We start from the raw sequence: 13,943 nt of genomic DNA, 5'->3' as shown, positions 1-13,943 counted from the left end.
AGAGAGAAGCCTACATTTTTGGGCTGCAGGAAGTGCTGTAAATACCGTAATAAACCATTTAGACTTTGAGTTCATAAATAAATTATCGGAACAAAATTAACCGGTTATTAACCGGGTACCAACATTTAAAAATGAATTTTCATTCATTTCCGGTTTTTGTTTTTCATTCCTTGGAACGTTTTCAGTCCTTGACACAAACATCCAAAAACACATACACATATACAATTTAAAATATTTAAATGTTGCTCAGATGCTTTGGAGCAGAATAATGAAGCAGTGTGAAATTGAAATGTTGGCAGAATTGAGCAAGAGAAAAAGGGAAAGAAAGAGATGTAAAATTTGACATATTATGGTCATAATATTCTATTACCTGGGACAATGAAGTACAGCATGGAGTGAATTCTAGTTTGCAGAACATGTAGTAGAGTTGAGCTTTCTAAAACCACAAATACCTCTTCCTCCTGAACCGAGGGAATCAGGGCAAAAACCTTTGCTTGGCCCTAAAACAAGAAATATTTATATACATTTTCACCAGTGGTCCCAAACTTTTGGACCCCACTGTATGTTTCCTTGCAGACCTACATAGCAATTATATATTTTAACACATTTTATTGCAATATTTCTTCTAAAAGACAACGACAGAGACAGAAAAAGAGGGAGAAATTGCTACTCACGTAAATAGGTACCTCTCTTCTACTTAGTCTCATTGTTTGAAACTAAAGAAATCTTGAAGTCACAAATGGCAAGTGGAAATATATCAATGAACAAAAATAAATGAAAGAATGGCTGTCCAAAACAAACATGTATCACTTAAAAATGATTGTTTCACATAAAACAACAGTAAGGAAATCTAAGCTCTCTCTCATCCAACCACAAGCTGAGAACTGAGAGAGAGAGAGAGTCAAGAGAATGAAGTGAAGGAAAATAAGGATGGGGAGGAAAATATAAATGAGATACAAAACAGAGGCAAGACAGATGAATGACAGAGGCAGAAGGTAGGGGGAGTGATCAGTGGAAATGAGGAACAGGTCTTAATACTGTAGCGGTATAAAATTATTATAGCCTAGTAAACAAAATTATTTTTAAACTCTCTAAAGCTCCATTTTATCAGACACAACAATTTTTCTGATATTATTTATTTTAAAAACAGAAAGAAATATTGGCCTAAATATCGATGTCATCTTTCATGTAAGCTAAACCATAACTGATTTAATCATTTATTGTTTGGTCTTATATTATAATGGTAATCTAAATGATTTAACTGTAGCCTACTTACCTTCCAAACAGTGCTTGTTAATTTTGTGCTTGAGTCGTCTCTAAATTTAGTCGTTTAGGTAAGAAAGTCTCTACTTGGAATTTTAACATAAATATGATTATGGTAAAAGTCTCTTTGAAGGCGAGTATCACCTTTTTTTTTTTGCGAACCTTCATTGAATATCCAATACCGTGCAGTTAATAAGCTAGGGGCCGTCTAAAAGGTGTTAACTTTTTTACTTTGAGTGCGAACACTAAGAGATTAAAGCCAATTTAGCCAACTACAGAAATTCGCCAGCTTCATTTATTATATCTTCTAATGCTAGGTTTTTCCCTTTAGCAACAATGAAAACATTTCTGTTCTTTTATTGCCTTTGGAACATGTTTTTCAGTGAAAAAAGTTGTTTGTTGCGTTATGATGGTCTTTAGAAAAAGTGTTGAGGAATGCAACAAATCAACATTTTCCACTTTGACTTATTTTAGTAGTACATAGGAGACATATGACTGAATTAAACGCCCTCTAAAAGACATACCACATGTTTTAGAGTGGCATGATATAGAGCTCAATAAACTTAAAATTGATGGAACATATTACTGTAATTTGGAAGCAAACCAGACAAGTTGGAAATCATTTTGTGTAACCTACAGAACATACTACATCTCTTCATCTTACAATTTTTGCATAGAATTTTTAATTTCTACAAGCATCATCTTGTATTGACTTCAATGACACAAGATCAAGTTCAATAGATTTTGAAAGAAAGGACAGAATGCTCCAAAACAAGTCGGAAAACATTTTCAGTACCCTACAGAACATACTACAGCCCATGTTTTCCTAATATATTTTTCCTCAGTCGAATTTTGTTGTTTTAAGTGTGATAAATGATTGGTTATTATAATGAAGCATGTTACAGTGTTCTACAGGAATTGAATGAAGGGACTGGACATACTTTGTGTTTTCCTGTTGCATGCCGTGTTCAGTTAAAGGTGCAATATGTAACAATTTTCATGTAATATTAAAAATAATTTGGCTTGTAACGCCTCTTAAAAAATGTGCCCTTTCCCGGACTTCCTAGGTTGCCTATGAAAGCCTGTAGACTGATTTTCATGCAAAGGGAGCGGGTCAGTTTTGTTGGGAAAATCCAAAGGATGTGACTTTTATGCACACTCCCAAGAGCCTTGTCTCAGTAATCGCTTCTCTTCCGCTATTCAACAGCAGCAACAAACTGCAACACTAGGTAACGTTATCCTAGAGATGGAATCCAGCAAACAGCCGGCTCCCAGCACAACACCAACTCCTACACAAGCTCAGAGTAAGCCAAAAATAACACAAAAAAAGTGCATCTACTGAATCCCATCTGGCTAAGCGGGAGCATGATCGTGGTTGACTGAAAATTAGAGTGAACATCGGCAGGGTATTTGAATCCTGGAGGGTCCTTTGTTCGGATTTGGGGATCAAAACTGACTCTGAATTTGCTTTCTTATTGGACAGGTAAGATTACATAACTGCAAAGCATGTGAACTATAGTGCCATAAGAATTGATTTGTGTAATTTTAGCTAACTTGATCTTGCCTGTTAATGCTGACGAATTGCTTCGTAACTTTCAAATAATTTCAATGATCTCTTTATACTAAAAGTCAGGTATACAGGATAAATTTAAGCAAATATGCTGGTTTCTTATTCGTAGTACAACATATGACATACAAAACATACAATAGTGCAATAATTTAGTCTCAAGGTTTGGAGTAAAACAATCATAACTGTAATTTTGGATCACGTTCAGTCTCGTACATTACTTCTCGCTCGCATCCCTATTGAATGTGTGCACGAGCACGAGTAGCAGGTAGCTGGCTGCAGTTCACTTAACGGCCACAAGTGTCATTAATAATAAGGGTTTCTGAATCTTACACACTGCACCTTTAACATTAACCTCCCACATTATCATAATCTGTGTGAATTGATTGATGTTTACTGTCTTGCAGCATCGTCGCTGTCCATGGTGCTGAATTCAGCATATTTAAGAAAAATGCTCAGAGGTCATGACATCAAACAGTGTTAATTTAGACAAACACTTCAATAACTTTTAGTTGAAACAATTTCTTCATGACATTTGTATGAAATATTTACATTTGCTATTTCAATACCCCTTTAGTATTGGGGCAGTGGTGGCTCAGTGGTTAAGGCTCAGGGTTACTGACCAGAAGGTCGGGGGTTCAAGATGCCACTGTTGAGCCCTTGAGCAAGGCCCTTAACCCTATCTGCTCCAGGGGCACTGTATCATGGCTGACCCTGCACTCTGACCCCAGCTCAGCTGGGATATATGAAAACCAGTGGCGGCTGCTGGTCTTTCAAAGAGGGGAAGCTCATTTTCGGCCTACATTATAAACTTATTTACCCTATTTTTTGCACTAAATCAATCTTAGGTGTTGATCTGCCCTGCTGTTTAATTCTAATTTTTTCCTCGTAAGGAAGACTTTCAAATGGCTTCGCCAAAATCAGGTCGACAATATTAGCACCGTCTGCCATCGTGCGCAGTTTCACCCGTACGACGCTAGCCTAGCCTACTGTATGAATGAATGAATGAACGAACGAACGAAGGAACGAACGCTCTAAAACAAAATATATTAAACTTGGTAAAACTGAAACAAGGAATGTGGTGTATAATTGTGTGAAATGTATTATGCAAATTGACTAGCAATTTCGCCAAACAAATATAAAGAAATAGGTTGCAGCAGTTTGTCTTTCGACTACACTTGAGAAATCCGCGATGGGACTGAGCGCGAAATAGCTTCAGTGACTTCTTATAGTACAGATTCGCTGTCAATCAAAAGGAGATGCAGTCTTTCGACAGATCCTCCAATCATCACGCGGAGTCCGGGCCAGCCCACTCCTCATTCACCCCCAGAGACGCTGAGCGTCCGTGGGCGGGACATAATCGCAGCATTTATCCAATGACCGTCTATTTTCGGAGCACTGAAAAAAACTGTTCAGAGCAGCCACATTGAAGTCAATGGACGCTCGGCTTCAACAGGGAAATGCACTGACGCTACGGGAATGTATGAGAAGTAAATCGAGTCAGCCGACCTGCTATATGTAATGTAGCTGATTCTGAACGAACTCGTCTTCGAGATGAACGTGTTCTAACGCATTTTTATCAATAAATTGTTTACACAATAGTACATATTTGACCATTATTTTTTGACATTATAGGGGAAGCTGAGCTTCCCTTGCAGTCTTAAAAAAATCCCCACTGGTGAAAACTAATAAATTTCACTGTATATATGCAAAAAACTGTGTGTATAATGAGTGACCAAAATAAAGGATTCTAGTGGTTTGACAGATTGTTCTAAAACAACTTCAGCATTATCAAGCACCCTCTAAAGGACATTTATATTGTTTTTGGCTTTTGAAATTATACTAAAGTTTAATTTAACAGTTTAATATACATTTATATACAATATACAAGTTTAATATACATTTATATACAATATACAAGTTTAATATACATTTTTTATCAGGCAAGAAATGCTGATGATGTATTCGTAAAGCTCAAAATAACAAAATTATAAAGCAAAATGTATTTCTTAAAACTAGTGAATCCATCAAAATGCAAAGAAATCCACATGGAAAGGAGGACTGGGTGGACATCAAATGGATACCTGGCACAATAAATCACACCTTTCAGGCAACTTCAAAAACCCTTTGGAGGACATGCTACATCTCTCAATTTCAGAACTTTTGCTTCAAGATTTCAATAGCTTAGTTCAATAGTTCCCAAAACAAATTATAAGCCTACATTATCAAGCACCTCTTAAAAGACATAGTACACCTCACAGTTGGGCAATTTTCCCGTGTTGACTTTCTAATTTGGCAATGAACCGAGTTCATTTCATTTTATATGGTGCCCTAAAAAAAGCTCAATTTAGCCTAACACAGCTGAAAAGTTTGATTTTCCATTTTGTGATGGAAATGTAGACTTTAAAAACCTAAAAAATCTTTACAAACCTATAAGAAAGAAGGGGAAAGGATAAAGATATTTAATAAATATTTATATATTTGTGGTTTTATCCGTATATATGCATATACATGTATTGTTCATATTATTAATATTTATAGCACTATCATCATTTTTACCATCTCTATTATTAACACTATGATCGTTAATACTATTTAATTACCATCAATATTATTATAACTATAGTAAGCATTGTCATAAATGTCATTGTATAAAGATATTTCCATAATTGTGTCAATCATTTAGTTGATTTAATACATATTTTCTAATTACTATGACTGTATTATCATATCATAATTATATTTATAACATATTAATATATAACAATAATGTTTATTTCCTATTTATTACAATCACATATATATATAAAACTACAGAATTACCCCCCACCCCTTTTTTATTTCTTTATTATTATTTATATTTATTTATTGATTTATTTTTTTAAATAAATTTTCTTACTTTTCTTCAGTACATACTGAATAGAGATGTACACACACACAGCACAACCTCACACCTACACTTCACATAATATCATGCAATACCTGTTTTGTTTGTTTTTGTTTTATTGGTTTGTTTGTCTTGTATTTATGTTGTTGTATTTCCATATTTTGCTCTAATAAAAAGACAAGGAAAAGAGGAAAGGAAAAGGGAAAAAGACTAGCTGGTGAGTTAATGGCTCAATTAAGTTCTGTGGTACATAAAATGGATTAATAAGAATGATACTAAGTTCTATGATACATAAATACAAACTATTTCTATAATAGATAAACAATGCCTGAGTATTATTTAATATTCTGTTCTACAATTATTTATAGGATGATGTCATTTAAATACATTATAAAGTTTTATATGCTATACTGTATTTCATTTCTTTCTATATATATATATATATATATATATATATATATGTGTGTGTGTGTGTGTGTGTGTGTGTGTGTGTGTGTGTGTGTGTGTATGTGTGAGCCTGTATTTATCACTTTGTGGGGACCAAATGTCCCCATAAGGATAGTAAAACCTGAAATTTCTGACCTTGTGGGGACATTTTGTTGGTCCCCATGAGGAAAACAGCTTATAAATCATACTAAATTATGTTTTTGAAAATGTAAAATGCAGAAAGTTTTCTGTGAGGGTTAGGTTTAGGGGTAGGGTTAGGTTTAGGGATAGAATCTATAGTTTGTACAGTATAAAAACCATTATGTCTATGGAAAGTCCCATAAAATATGGAAACATAACATGTATGTGTGTGTGTGTGTGTGTGTGTGTGTGTGTGTGTGTGTGTGTGTGTGTGTAAATTTAGCATGTAATCGTTATAGTTAATGATATTATTGTTATTGTTGTTGGGGTAGTAGTGGTGGTAGTATTGATATTTATATTATTACAGAACAATTTGTCCTCCCTAATAAAATCAAATTCCCAAAACATTCTATTTACAGTTATAATTTATATACTTTACATTTATGCATTTGGCAGACACTTCAGTCCCTCATTTGGCAGACACAGTGCACTTATTACAGGGACAATCCCCCCGGAGCAACCTGGAGTTAAGTGCTCTTGCTCAAGGACACAATGGTGGTGGCTGTGGGGATCAAACCAGCAACATTCTGATTACCAGTTTACCAGTTATGTGCATTAGACCACTACACCACCACCACACTTTATTAACTCTCTGGCGAACTTGTGCACAACACGGTTCCAGCCAGAGATTACAATCTAAAAAGGACAACCAAACATTCATTTTTGATCATCTGTCAGATCACAACCAGACCAGATGAGCTTGATTAATCCAAATGTTGTTTACATGTTGTCTATATAGTATATATGTTTGAGCTGTTTTTCATGTGCAAGTCAATTATCATGAGGTATTCCTTTTTTTCTAGTATCTACATGCCATGTCCAACATTATTTTTGTGATTGACACTCAGTGTGGCACAGATGAAATGGAGGAAGCCAGACAGGTGTGTTATAGACTTGGGTAAATTAGTTTGCTAATTGAATGCCTATTAAATTATCATTCTGATGATGTTTTAGTAAAGCTCAAAATAGCAAAATTATAAAGCACATGTTCAATGTATTTCTCAAAAACTCACAAATCCCTCAGAATTTGAAGAAATCCACATGGAAAGGAGGCATGGGTGGACATCAAATGGACACCTGGCACAATAAATCACACCTTTCAGGCAGATGGGGGAAGCTGTGGTGTTTTTGAGATGCAGGTAATGGAAAAGAGGTTTACATTAAAATATTGGACATATGTTTTACCTATTGTAAAGAGTCTTAAAATTTCACTGCTGTCACTTCATGTGGCCAAGCTGGTGGTGGTGAAGGAATTTCCACAAATTCCTCATACCATCAATATAACTCCTAACAAAGAGTGGATGTGCCATTGCAAAAGACAAATGGCTGAAGAAATTCTGCAGGCATCAAGTATTTTTAATAAAATCTTTAAATGAGCTAAACGAGTATCTTGAAAGTACATTGTAAAACATCTGGTTATCTGGGTTGATATTTATGTGCTTTACTGCCAGGACAAAAACATTTTGTATTGTCAAAGCAATTACATAGAAAAACAGAACAGGAATTGAACGAGGACTAGAACTAGAATTGACATACTTACACAAAATAATAAACAAATCAGCATTACAGTATATAGGGTGGTTAACAGATTTTAATATAATTGCATCGTCTACTAGTGGGCTAGAAATTATGGTAGCTCACGAGTGCACAACCAAATTAGCAAAGCAAAAACGTTGAAAACACAATGGAAATAAGCCACAACGTGACGAAAGTAAGCAACAACAACACAATTAACAGAAAATAATGATTTATAAAATGCTGCACTACTTGGACCCCCCCTCCACCCTTCATATTTCAACTTTATATTTTTCTGACATTTATTATTCTGTTATGACCGATCTCTGTCCACAAGAGGCCACCAGAAGACCGATTGATCACACGACCCCTCTTTTCAGAGGCAAAAATCTAGCTAAAAAAAGTAAAGTTATAAATCAATTTTATTTTTGTTTTAATTTTGTGTTCTTACTTAACTTTTTGATGTTTATTATAAACTGGCTTTATAAAGGATTATGATAAAGACGATAATAAATGGAGAGATCTGCTAGAACAAGTGGCCAAAAATGAAAATGTGCAGAAATATAAAATAAGTGAAATGCTCCGTAGCTAAGTTTAGCTTTTCTACTGAATTGGGAGAGAGAGCTGGCAGCGCATGCTGTGACTGAAAGGAATCTAAACTTTCCCCCACTTATCCAAACAACTCAGGCCAGAAAACCAGCTGAAAGCACAATCTGAGACTGCTACCTATGTTAATCTCTATACCGCTGCATGTAGCTACACACACACACACACACACACACACACACACACACACACACACACACACAGGTAAGCAAATACCCCCCCACACCTGTTTACATTTATATCCTACACCAGCCTACTGACCCCTTTCTTACTCACTCATTCACTCTCTCTCTCTCTCTCTCTCTCTCTCTCTCTCTCTCTCTCTCTCTTTGTCCTCTTCATATATGAGTTGATTGCAGGATAGTAAAAAAAGACTTTGCAGTGGGTTAGCAGAGATTCCTAAGGATTTTTTTTTTCTAATCTAAAATCACATGCAGAGGCTTAAACATTCCTGCCCCATTATTCCCAAGATTTAAGATTTTATTTTCCAATTGAAACATACTTTAATGTACTTTATTAAAAGCACTCTCTCTCTCTTTTATATCAACTACACTGTAAAATAAAAAGCACTTTTGAATTACTTTAAATATACTGTAATTTCCAATTAAGAAAATCAAGAAAATGAACAAGGAAACATGTCAATGACAAATAATGGACAAAGATGTAATGTTCAGGGATGCACTTTGAGTGATAAAAGTGGTGTTCAGAACATCACAATGACTATTTAAGGTACTCTAGCTCACATAAAAAACATGAATGAAAATGGATGTTTAATTTGATTTGTGAGTTTGATTGAATTAGTATTTAACTGGATTAAGTTTGATTTAATCAAACCATTGTTTAGGTGCTATGCATGGTCGAAAGTGGTTTTGACAGCTGGAATTCTGGTTTGACAGGCTCTCCCAATCTAAAGATTGAATAGAAGATGAAGATGAAAGTCACATATAGCAGATCTTTCATCTGATAATAAAGACTCTGAGTCAATCTTTCTGGGTGAGAACTGGAAATGTCAGTTTACTATGGCCCTATAAACTAAGACAATTCAACTGTAATGTCATGGCATTAGAAAGTATAACATAAAACAAAGTGATCTTTATTTTGAACAAAGTTAGCACAAGCACTATTTTCACAAAACGAATAAATTGTACAAGAAAATGACAATAAATGACCTCAGGATCACCTTGATTAATTGCAAAAATTGCAACATTTTGTTTGAAGATGCTACTTGGTTGTATATTTATTGTTATGTACAGTTATCTACTGTGTAATGCAAAACAGCATATACATTTTTAAAAGTGGCATAAGTGGCAACAGTATAAAATACAGATTGCGCTCACATGCTTATAAAGTTTACATTCATAACTTTGTGGAACAGCACTTTAAGATAATGGGAGGTGAGCTTTGCTGCATGTGTCTTTTGGCAGCATAAGAGCCATTGCAAAAATACAGGCATACACACAGTCACAAATACAAATGCACAGAGGTGGCTTCCTAAACAGCCTTTCATAGAATAGGAGGAAATGGTTGGCAGTCCCATTTCAGGATTATATCCCGTTTTAAAGCCCCCCACACACATAGGTAAATTAGACTATTTTACTGCCCTACAAACGCAATGGATTTATTATACAAGCCTATATTTTTTTAGGTGACACTGACAGCTATTATGACATTTTAATACATTTTGTCATTACATCATAATAATCATGCTATGATCAAATATAGTCCATGTGCCTTAGTCACCATTGAGCAAATACTCCATGATAATGATGCAGAAGTTGCTGTCTTAAGAAAACTTTTTTTATTTATTATATTATATTCCAGGTTTAATACAAGTTAAGCAAAACCAACAGCATTTGTTGCAATGTTGATTACCACAAATATATATTTGTGGTAATATATTTATATATAATAACAATATGCATTAATTATTTTGAACTGTCCCTCATTTTCATAAAAAAAAAAAATAAGAAGCAAAAATCGAGGTTACACTGAGACACGTACAATGGAATTGAGTGGAGCCAATTTTTGGAGGGTTTAAGGGCAGAAATGTGAATCTTATAGTTTTATAAAAGCAAACAGTACATTTTTCTGTTAAAACTTATGTATGGTCTAAGCTGTAAACTTGTTTAAATCTTCATTTTTAGATTACATCGTCATGGCAACAAAGTTGTAAAAATTTGCTTTAACTTTACACAGAAAAGGTCATTTTATCACAATAAATTCATGTTATTGTTAACATGCATATTGTTAACGTCTTGCAGCTATGCTTTTGAAACAGTGGCAAATTTAACCTTCACAGATTGGCCCCATTCACTTTCATTGTAAGTGCCTCACTGTAGACCAGATTTTCACTTTTTTTTAAAGAAAAGGATGGTCAAATTTGTTTTATTTAAAATATTTATATATATTTTATTTTTTTATTTTTTTTGTTGTAATCAATATTATGCCACAAATGCTGTCAATTAAGCTTAACTTGTATTGAAATTGGAATATTCCTTTAAGCTAAATCAAAAGTATTTGTTGCATAATGTTGATTACCACAAAAATATTTATTTGAACTTGTCCCTCCTTTTCTTATGGTTTCAAAAGTATAGCCACAAAACGTAAAGCAATGTGCATTTTAAAAAGATTTTAGTGTGTTAAATCACTTACTAACCTTGTCTGTGTAAAGTTATAATCAATTTTACAACTTCGTAACCATGGCTACATAAAATGTAAACCTTAAATCGACCGTAAAAACAGCACAAATAAAAAGTTTTAACAGAACAATTAATGTAAGTGATTTTATAAAAGTATAAACTTCACATTTCTCCAAAAAATGGCCCCATTAATTTCCATTGTAAGTGCCTCAGTGTAACCTGCTTTTTCTTTTTAAAGAAAAAAGTTTAAAAAATGTTTTGTGGTAATCCCCATTACTCCACAAATGTCGATTCAGTTTAACCGGAATTATTCTTAAAAAAATGTATTAATGTCTTGTTTAATGTTTATTTTATCATTTTTATTAGCATTACTGGAATCTTGTTCTATTATTAATATTTTTTATTGTGTATTTATGCTTTGGCAATATCGTATGTCAAACAACCATACCCATAAAGTACTTTGAAAGTTGAAAAAATACATCCTATTTCTTGACAAAAAGAGCCTCTTAATTGTCTGATTACAGAGACTAAGAGATCCATGGAATCAAAATGAGAGATGCATCCATTAGTTCTAGGCAACGGTTCTGGAATCATTACGCAAGTTTGATTTTTATTGGAAATCGTAGCAGAAGGGAGACAGAACACTACCATGGATTTGTCTGGGAACAGTTCAGACAAGTGAGTGTATGTGTGTTGGGGTTGTACAATGTGTATAAAATCCACTGACATGATTCCTAAGTGTGTTACATAAAACTAAAGATTGTCTCAGGAAGTTCATACCAGCACCATTTAGTCATTGCTAAGATACAGCATTGTGACCTCATTGCTGATCAACCAGCCCTCCGATTGGCTGATTTATCATTCTGCTTAAGACATCACGTTGTTGCCGAGTGAAACTGAACTCTGGTGGCAGCAGGGAAGAAAAAATAAAAGTTGTTAGTAAGAGTTTTTTCTTTTGAACCAAGACCCATGTGGATATTTTTGAATTTGCTGACTATGAGAGCAGACTTTGAGGGTATAGTATGCTACTCTCTCATGCTTAAAAATTGTTTTCCACACAAAGGGAAATTCCCTATCTTGAAATGACCTAAAAGGGATAGTTCATCCAAAAAACAAAACAATTCTATGGATCTACCTTCATGTTGTTTCAGACCCATATGACTAACTTTCTTAGCAATGGAACACAAAAGGAGATATTAGGAAGAATAAAAGCCTCAGTCACCATTCACTTTTATTGTGCGCTATAAGATGCAATGAAAGTAAATGGTGGGCTAACATTATGCCCAACATCACCCTATGTTACTTGTGAGTTTAGAAAAAGTTTTCATTTTTGAGTGAACTATCCCTTTAAGCAGAAACCTAAAGTGGAAAGAGATTTTGCAGTCTATTTCAACAACAGAATATCACAGCGTGAACAAGTTTATGTAGGATGGCATTCATTTCATTTGAGCTCTTGAACATCAGTTTGAGATCAGAGGAATGTTTTTAGTAGCACCCTATGGGCCACCTTCGTCAACCCATGGGCGAATAGCCTGCAGGTTCTGGCTCCTTTCCACACTGTCTGATGTTCATTCCACACTGTCAGCAATTCCCAGCTCTATTCAAAGCTCTAGTTTGCACGCTCTGTAAAAGCCAATTGTTGAGTTCACTTCTAACCAATGCTCTCTGGACAATGATTGCCTTGACTTGTCTGACTGCCCACAAAATGTGCTTATTTTTCCAAGAAGATTCAGCAGTCAATGCATGTGGAATGAGAGCAATTGTTTCACAAAAATTTGGGAAAAAACACAAACAGTGAAATCTAATCAGACGTCTCGATGCAATATATGTGGTTTTATTTGAGGCTGTGAACTGCATTATGAGCAATTAATCTTATCAGAGAGATAACTTTGGGAGCTGTTAAGTCATAAAAAGTTCCCTACCAGGCTGCATACATGACACTTGAACTGGGTTTAACAAATACAATTCGATGTATGAAAAAAGATAGCACAAAAAGTATTAAATCTTGATATACAGCACTTAAAGGGGAATGAACATGTCTGGACAAGTGAGAAAGAGAGAGGGGGGGAGGGGGGGTCGAGGGGGAGTAGCTCAGTCTAAAGCAATGGGAACAGCGATTCATTTGAGAGAATCGGATCATTTGGACAATTCGATTCAATTAACTGATTAATTAATTATTTAGAATTACCACTCAAAAGTGTTTCTAGTGAGGCATTTTACATTACTTTTTTTCGAAAATTCACAGTTTATTGCTATGTTTATCGTTGGATTCGGTCATGTTTCTATTCACCAAAGTCATTGCTAATTTGTTTCAAATTAATTACAAACAACAATATTGTCCCCAACTTTGGCATTCATATTAATTAATAAAGTAGTTGTGTGTTAATATACTTATTCCTTATATTGCTAGCAAATATTGTTCTCATCAGTTTTACTGTGACACAAAGAGTCGAGTGAATCACAAACACTTCCGAATAGATTCAGTCGAATTGTTCCAGCATAGCATTCACATTCATTAATAATGTTAATATTAGGCCACTCATTCCCAATATAATAATAATAATGTTGCTTCAATATCAGTTATACTGCTAAATAAAGTCATCGCACTTTACGAATAGATCTGTTCAGCTTGTAGTCCAAAATCTCGGAAGAGTATTCGCCATGGATTCAATCTGGATTTTCCTATGTGTTTTTATAATGGAGTTTTTGAATTTATGAGTAAAATAAGGTCTGTGGTAAATATTACTTGATGATACGTAGATATTTTGATCTACAACATAAATTACACACTTTAATACCTCAAAATTCAATTTGAATTTACCTTCAAAATTCATGTTTG

Source organism: Xyrauchen texanus, chromosome 36 (genome assembly GCF_025860055.1).
Source record: "Xyrauchen texanus isolate HMW12.3.18 chromosome 36, RBS_HiC_50CHRs, whole genome shotgun sequence".
NCBI lineage: Eukaryota > Metazoa > Chordata > Actinopteri > Cypriniformes > Catostomidae > Xyrauchen > Xyrauchen texanus.
Note: the sequence above shows the minus strand (reverse complement) of the source record.